Source organism: Phodopus roborovskii, unplaced genomic scaffold, assembly GCF_943737965.1.
Source record: "Phodopus roborovskii unplaced genomic scaffold, PHOROB, whole genome shotgun sequence".
NCBI classification, from domain to species: Eukaryota; Metazoa; Chordata; class Mammalia; order Rodentia; family Cricetidae; genus Phodopus; species Phodopus roborovskii.
This window is the reverse complement of record NW_026126480.1, coordinates 59,479,471-59,488,036: the sequence shown is the minus strand read 5'-3', so window position 1 is coordinate 59,488,036 and position 8,566 is coordinate 59,479,471. Positions and strand designations below refer to the sequence as shown.

The 8,566-nt window shown below is 40.4% G+C and overlaps 1 pseudogene; it reads right to left on the bottom strand.

The window, feature by feature from the left end:
• Positions 1-259: 259 nt before the first annotated feature.
• LOC127227853 (olfactory receptor 1440-like) lies at positions 260-7,883 on the bottom strand (annotated as a pseudogene).
• Between the last annotated feature and the right edge of the window lie 683 nt (positions 7,884-8,566).

Below are 8,566 nucleotides of genomic sequence, written 5' to 3'. Positions count from 1 at the left end.
AACATTGACCAATATTGGTGTCTTATGGCCATTGTATTAATGGAATGTTCAACATGAACATATTTCACACTGTCACAACTAGGTAATGAAATACTTGTTGACAACTACTTTAGCTTATAGGTGGCTTTGTTTCCTGGATTTGTTTGTTTGCTTGTTTTGGTCGCAACCATATACTGATGTTTCATTTTCTTGGTTTTGTGCCTATCCTGGTTTATAGTAGACATGTAAAGCACCTATACATTTATAATAAATTCTGTAACTAGTAACATCAGGAAAAGAGCCTCTTACTCCATCTGTTTAGAGAATCTTTGATTTCTTTGTTCCTCAGGCTATAGATCAAGGGGTTGAGCAAAGGGATTATAATAGTATATAAGACAGATGCCAACTTGTTTTGGCTCAGGCAATCTCCTGAGTTAGGATACATATAGACAAAGATACCTGAGCCAAAGAAAAGGGTCACTGTTGTCAGATGAGAAGCACAGGTGTTGAAGGCCTTTGATCTGCCCTCAGCTGATGTGATCTTAAGAATAGTAACAATAATGTAACCATAGGACACCATGATAACCAAGACAGATGTAAGCCCAAAGATCACTGTGAGCACAGGGTCCATGACTTTAAAGAAAAAGGTATCAGAGTAAGAGAGGGTCAGAAGCTGGGGCAGGTCACAGAAGAAATGGTTAATGACATTTGGTCCCCAAATTGAAGCTGAAGCAAGGCACACAGTTGAATAAATGAGCCAAAGAATCCACTGATACAACACCCTGCCACCATCTGCACACAGAGGGAAGGGGACATGATGGCTGTGTAGAGAAGAGGATTACAAATGGCAGCATAGCGGTCATAGGCCATGGCTGCCAGAAGACAGCACTCTGCTAGACCCAGGCTTGAGAAGAAGAAGTACTGCATGGTGCACCCAACAAAGGAGATGGATTTGTGCTTCCTGAAGAAGTCTAGAAGCATTCTGGGGGTAATAGTGGAAACATAGCAGATATCCAAAAAAGGAGAGGTTGCTGAGGAAAAAGTACATAGGTGTATGTAGATTGGTGTCCAATTTGATGAGAGTGATGAGACACATATTCCAAGACAACATCATGAAATAGATCCCTAAGAATATTGAGAAGAAAGCAATGGTGAACTTTGGGAACTCAAAGAATCCCAATAGGATGAATTTCACAATTGTGCTGTTCTTTCCCCCTCATCATTGTACTGATGTTTCTAGGTCCTGCCAGGAAAAAGAGAACAGGTCTCTGGGTCAATTGTAATCCAAGCTTCTCTGAAAACGAGTTTTTAGCCACATACAACACATAACCCAAGGGAATATTGAGTCGTTTTTTAGAGAGAAATAACTCCAGTTGACTTTACCTCTTTTGTCAGTTTTCCTAAATGTAAGTAGTTGAACTTTTTTGTTATTGACCCATCATCAGGCCTTCGTGAATGCAAAAATATAACATCTGGGGCTGAGAAAGTGACTGAGCAGTTGAGTGCTTGCTGATCTTGTAGAGGACCTGGGTTCCCAGTACTCAAACCTGGTAGCTCAGAATTATTTGTTACTTCCGTTTCAAGGGATCAGATCTCTCCTTCTGGCCTACTTTGGCACCCACAGACTTTGATACATGCACAGACTTTGATACAATAAAAATAAAATATTTTTTTTGTTTTTGTTGTTGTTTTGAAACTGAATATCTGGGTATCCTGGAACTCACTAGGTAGACCAGGCTGGCCTTAAACTAACAGAGATCCACCTGCCCTTGCCTCCCAAGTACTGAGATTAAAGGCATGTGCCATTGCACCCAGCCAAAAGAAATCTTTTTTTAATAAAATTTTATTTAAATTAAAAACAATATTATTTTACATCCCAGTACCACTTCCCTCTTCCTCCCATCCTCTCATGCCCCCACCAATACCCCATCCCATCCCCATCCACTCCTCAGGGAGGGTGAAGCCTCCCATGAAGTCATCATTTGGGGCAGGACCTAGGCCTTCCCCTGTGTATCTAGGCTGAGTGTATCCCTCCATAGGGAATGGGCTCCCAAAGCCCATTTGTGCTCTGGGGATAAATACTGGTTCCACTGCCAGAGATCCCTTAGACTGCCCAGGCCTCCCAACTGACACCCACATTCAGGGGACTTTGTTCGGTCCTACGTTGGTTCCCCCGCTATTATACTGGGGTCCATGAACCTCCCCTTGTTCAGGTCAGAAAATACAACATCTGAAATTCTGTTTAAAAAGATACTTCGGAAAATTCAGGATGTGATTAGTGGAATGACTGATAACATGAATTTAGATGTCAGATAACCATTACTGGAATGTATTTTTTCTGTGTAAACTGTACCACTCTGAAAGGTCATCTAACATTTTGCATACATCATTTTATCTGCAAATATAATACTAGAACTCATCTCACAGGGTTTGAGATTAAGTCAGTTTAGATATACAAAGTAGCTGACCTGGACATAACAGGTAATGTATGAAGTGGTGCTTTAAGGAGATTGTTTCCAGTAATTTCAAAGCATACTTTGGTTTATAAGCAGCATTTAAGTTTAAATGTTTGGGGCTGAGGGCATGGCTCAGTCACTAAGGTGTCTGCAGCATAAGAATAAGGATCTGAGTTTGAATCCTCAGCATTCACATACAAGCCAGACATACCGGTACATACCTGTGATTCCACTGCTGGGGAAGAGAGGAGGAGACAGGCAGATTCCCCAGAGCTCATTCCAGTCACTCTAGCTAATTGGTCAGCTATATTTTCAGGGCGAGGAAAAAGCACAGTGGAGAATGGTAGTGGAAGATAATCAAGTAAATCTCTAGCTTCTACACACAACCAAACATGTATACAAACATGCTTACACAGATATCACACACACACACAAATAATAATAACAACAAGAAGAATATAAAACAGGTGGTGATGACACACTCCTTTTTTTAATTTTAGTTTACATACCAACCCCAGTTCCTGCTCCCTCCTCTTCTCCCACCTCCCATCCCCCCATCCACTTCCCAAAGGGGGTAAGTTCTCCCCTGGGGAGTCAACAAAGTCTGCATACCAAGCTGGGACAGGACCAAGCCCCTCCCCCATGTATCAAAGCTGAGCAAGGTATTCCAGCATAGGGAATGGGCTCCAAAAGACAGTTCATGCACCTGGGATAAGTCCTGGTGCCATTGCCAGGCCCTTCCCCCAACAGATAGAGTCAAGAGACTGTCATCCACTATCAGAGGGTCTAGTTGGTTCCAGGAATGTTCCTTCCCCTGCTGTCAGTCCACAGTCTGTGAGCTCCCTCTAGCTCAGGTCAGCTGTCTCTGTGGTTTTCCCCCCATCATGGTCTTGACTTCCTTTGTTCATAAGATCCTTCCTTCCTCTCTTCAACTGAACTCCAGGAACTCAACCCAGGATTGCACACTTCTTTAATCCCACCTCAGGAGGCAGAGGCAGGCAGACATGTATGAAGCCAGCCTGGTCTCTAGAGTGAGTTCCAGGACAATCAAGGCTACACAGAGAAACACTTTCTCAAAAAACCAAAATAGTAATAATAAATAATATTAATTTAAAAATTTAAAGGAAATACAGATAAGTAGACTATCAATAACTGACTTATAAATCAATCACAAAGTAATGAAAAATTATCATTCTTGGAAATTGGTTATATTTAAACATTTTTAGATATGGTCAGATATAGCTCATGATGGCCTTGAATTTATTATGCATCTGAGGATGGCCTTGAACATCTGATCTGTCTCCATCTCCCAAGAACTGGGATGGCAGGTATACTATTATAAGTATATATAGGTAGAATAAATTCTGTCTTTCACAGATTGAGACCAATATAGCTTCTTCTATAACTTCAATCTCATTAGACATCCCAAGCCATAGTAGTTCAATGCTTTAAGACCAATAGCAGCTTCTGCAGAACAAACTACCTTCTTACTATCAATTTGGAATAATTGTTTCCATCACAGTGCCAGTGTTCTGTCTTCAAGTACTTGGCAAGTTTTTCCAAGGGAGATACCAATTCTTTTCTTGGGGAGGATGTATCCCTGGTGCACAAAAGGACTTTGGGAGCACATTCCCCATGGAGGGATACTCCCTTAGCCTAGACGCAGGAGGGAGGGCCTAGTTCCTACTCCAAATGACTTGACAGATGTTGATGATCCCTCCTGGAAGCCATCACCCTCCCTGTGGAGTGGGGGGTGGGATGGGAGGCGAATTAGGAGAAAGCTGAGTAGTATATGCCAGAGACACACAGCCTTAAGGCTATTATGAAGATGAAGAGAGTTCATGAACAATCCCAAGGGCTCAGTTCCTCTCACCTCTACCTCTCAGTTCCAATTCTGGGCCTGGGAAATTGGCTCATCTCACCTCCTTAGCTCTCAGCCCTCTCCTTCCTGCTTCTGTACGAATGACTTCTCTGCTCACTATCATTTACCTCTTGATGGATTTTAGGATTGCCCCTAATTTTGGCTATTGTGAATACATTACTGTGAACATTTATGGAAATGTCCTTACATAGAACCACAATTTTATTCCTCTTGGATTAATAATCTGGAATTGAATTACAGAGGTTTTACTTGTTTACTTTCAGTAAACAGGCATGAAGAGGAACTGAAGGGATGTGGAGATGGCTCAGTGATAGGAATGGCTCCTGCACAAGCATGAAGGCCTGAATTTGGAGTCCAATACCCACATGCAAAGCTGAGCACAGTGGCACGTGTCTGTAATGCAAGCACTGGAGTGAGGGTGGAGCCAGGTGGATTGTCACAGCTCACTGGCTGGCTAGCCTAATTGGTGAACTGTAGGAGGAAAGTGACAAAAAAAAAAAAAATAGTACCCCAAGCTGACCTTTGGTTTCAACATGTGGACATGCAAACAGGTATACCTGTGTACAGTAAGTGCATCTGCACACACATGCATGCACACACATGAACATATCCTTACAATACATCCCCACACACATGCACACGCATACACACACACACACATACACACACACACACACACACACGGAAAACACTCATTACTTCATTAATGGCTATACCATTTCAGCCAGCCACATGAAATTATAATTCACACATCATACAATTTACACAGCTATAAGAAACTGTCCTCAATAGCTTTGAAAATTCCAACTTTTGAGAATAAGAAAGCAATGACAACCTTTCATTTCTTCAAAGGGGAAAAAACTGTAAAAAACTACACTATAACTATTAGAAAATGAAGCTGTTGACTTGAGAGAAGGCTGTGGGAGAGTTTCAGAGAAGATAGCTAGGAAGGTCTGGATGGAGAAAAGGGAGAGGGAATGTGATATACTTCTATTTAATTTTTGTCTTCAAAAATTATTCTTAATTTTACATACCAACCCAAGTTCCCCCTCCCTCCCTTTCTCCTGTCCCCACCCTGCATCCACTCTTCAGTGGGGGTACAGTCTTCCTTGGGGAGCCAACAAAATCTGGCATACCAAGTTGAAGCAGGAACACATCTCCCCCGCCTCTATCAAGGCTGAACGAGGCATCCCATCACAGGGAGTAGGCTCCAAACAGCCAGTTCATTCCCCTGGAATAGGTTCTGGTCCCATTGCTAGTCCCCACCCCCCATGAACAGATCAAGCCACAAAACTGTCACACACATTCAGAGAGCCTAGTTCAGTCCCATGCAGGTTCCCCAGCTAAATTTAAAACTTACTCACCAAGAAATATAGGCCCTCCAAATAAATAGGATGGGCACACATATGAACTCAGAGAGACCAAACGTCATGATTAGGGTCTGCACCAGTCCACACCTGATGGGGTTCTAGAGCTGAAAAAGTGGGTACATGGCCCCATCCCTAACACAAAAGCTATCTCCTAATGATGGTCACTTGCAAATAAAAAGTTATTTTACTGCATGGGAGTCTCACTGGAGAAATAAACTACTATGCTTAAGGATAGGACACATGCCAGGCAGTAGATGGCCAACGGAAGACAAATTCAGTGCCATCTTTGGAGGTTCCTCCTTGTCTCTTAATGTCACATCAGACCTTTTTGTTTTGTTGTTTTACTCTTTTTTAAACTTTGTGTTCTATTCTATTTATATATTTTTAAATTTCTCTCTCTTTTTATCATTTAAGTTCTTCGCATGTAAAGTATGTTTTCCAATGTCGTGTTTTTATGGGATTCCCGGTTGTGCAGACCAGAGGATCTCTGTTTCTCATGCCATCTCTTGGGCTCTTTTCCTTCTTTCTTTTTTTTTCTCCCTATTCCAATGAATTAGTTTCTGTTTTTTCCTATTTTATTTCATTTTGTTTCATTAGAAGCCTGTTTGTTTTCTAATGAGACAAAATGGGGGGGGGTAGATCTGGATGCAAGGGGAGATAAGAAAGAACTGGGAAGAGTAAAGGGAAGGGAAATCATAATCAGGAAATGTTATATGAGAAAAAAATTTATTTTCAATAAAAGTAATAATAATAAAAATAATTAAATTCCTTACAGATAATTTTCAGTAGTAGTCCACTGTTATTTTGTATATTTAAAGTAGGAATCTAAAAAAACAATACTTCATTTTTAGAAATAAAACTTACTAAAAAAACAGAACAGGTTACATTTAAAAATATATGTATGTGCATCTATAGATATATATGCATGTAATAATATTTTTAATAAGGCCATGAGCTTAAAGGACAGCAGGGAAAGGTATATGGGAGGTTTTGAAGGGAGAAAATAGAAGGAAGAAATGTTGCAATTAAAGTATAATCTCAAAAGTAGGAAAAACAATAGGATCAATTATTATCCTACATGCCTGGATATTTGTATTGAAGGTCCAGAAGAACATGCCAGTCACTCATTAGACTGCATGAGAATTTAACTAAAGCAATATACACTAAAATGAACCCTGAGAACTGATTTAATATCTAAGCCTCAGAAAATGGAACTTTGTATAGCCACAAATGTAAATGTTGTTCAGAACTGCCCTGATAAACAGTGAGAAATACCCGAGGGGGCACAAAATCAGAAGACTCTATGAAAATATCAAGGAGTTACATCAACTCATTTGGTGACTGTTTCATATTCAGCAAGTTTTCAGTGCTTCCAGTATATAAAAAGGAAATGGTATATTGTGTACTAAGGATCAGGGCATGTTTGAGGACAGTTTTTACCATCTTTTTGACTCTTAGCTGATTTCATTGTATTTGGATGCTTCTTTTGCTTTATCTATTAATAAAGAATAATAAAAACTCTTGGGCTTTTGTAAAAACTTGAAGTGTTATATGCAGAGAACACAAAGTATCAAGCTGGCTCTCAGAAATGTGTATTGCTACATTAATAATGAATGATAATGAACATATTCTGAAGATAGATTGCTAGCTAGATTAAGAGGGGAAACTAAGATGACTTGATATCAATCACAGTCAGTCCTGTCTTCAAGGTGGTGAGCTACATGAAAACATCCCTGTCACCCCATTTCTCACTTACCCACACACTGATATTTGAAACTCTATGTTAGACACTTTTTCTTTAGGGGAATCACCTCTTTTGTTGGAATTACTGTTATCACATAGGTTTCTTGAAAAAGAGGAGGAGAAGACATCAAAACTACTATCTGGTGTCTTTAAGTAAAGAACATAAGAAAAAAGGTTACAGAAAGAAGGAAAACAGACACCAAAGCCTTTGGCAGCAGAAAGCACATGGCCCCTATTCAGATTGTACTCACACAGATATCTCAGGAGTGTGTAGCCCCTTATAGGTGTGCTTCAATGAGATCGTGGGTACAGTGTGGTGGATGCCCTCCTCCTGGGCACTGCTCTAGCCTCCAGATGTGTGTAAAGATCTCTCAGAAATTAGAAGCCAGCATCCTAATGAGTGTTCAACATTCCCTGGGTTCTGTGTTTCAGGCCATGGTTCTTACTGGTCATTGCTGCAAGGAAGTTGATTCTACTACAGTGTCTCTTAAATTTCCTTAGGGTACAGTATAGAGGAGGGAAAGGCAATTAACAGATACTTCCTATTTCAGTTAATTATTCTCAAGAGTGGTGGATGGAGAAAAGAGATTCCATTTCTCCACAATTCAGAGGTCCCTGGTGACCTAATGTAATCAAATTCCAACTTTCTCTTTCACACTTTTGAATTATGAAATACAGAGGAGTCTTTTAAAGCAGGTTGACCCTTTAACTTATCCAAATTGGACAATCTGGGCATGAATCAGGAAGTTATTTATAATGTGGCAAGACAGAAAACACAAAATGAGGTTGTCATAAGCAACACAGATTATTAATCCCTCAACACTGTATGTCTTTTTATAAAAAGATTTTTATGGGTATGTGTATATATGCCACATGAATGCAGGTTCTGGAAAAGACATGATGAGGTCATCAAATTCGGGGAGTTTGAGTTACATGTGCTTGTGAACAGCCTTACATGGGTTCTAGGAACCAAAATTGAGTCCTTTGTAAAAGCTTGGAGCAATCTTAACTACCAAGCCATCTCTTCGGCCCCATTGTTTTATGTCTTCTATTCCTTTATCAAAACTGCCATGCATCAGATTTTGGTGGTCACATGGTCGGGCTCTTGCTATACTTGTGTGGGACTGAATTCTTAC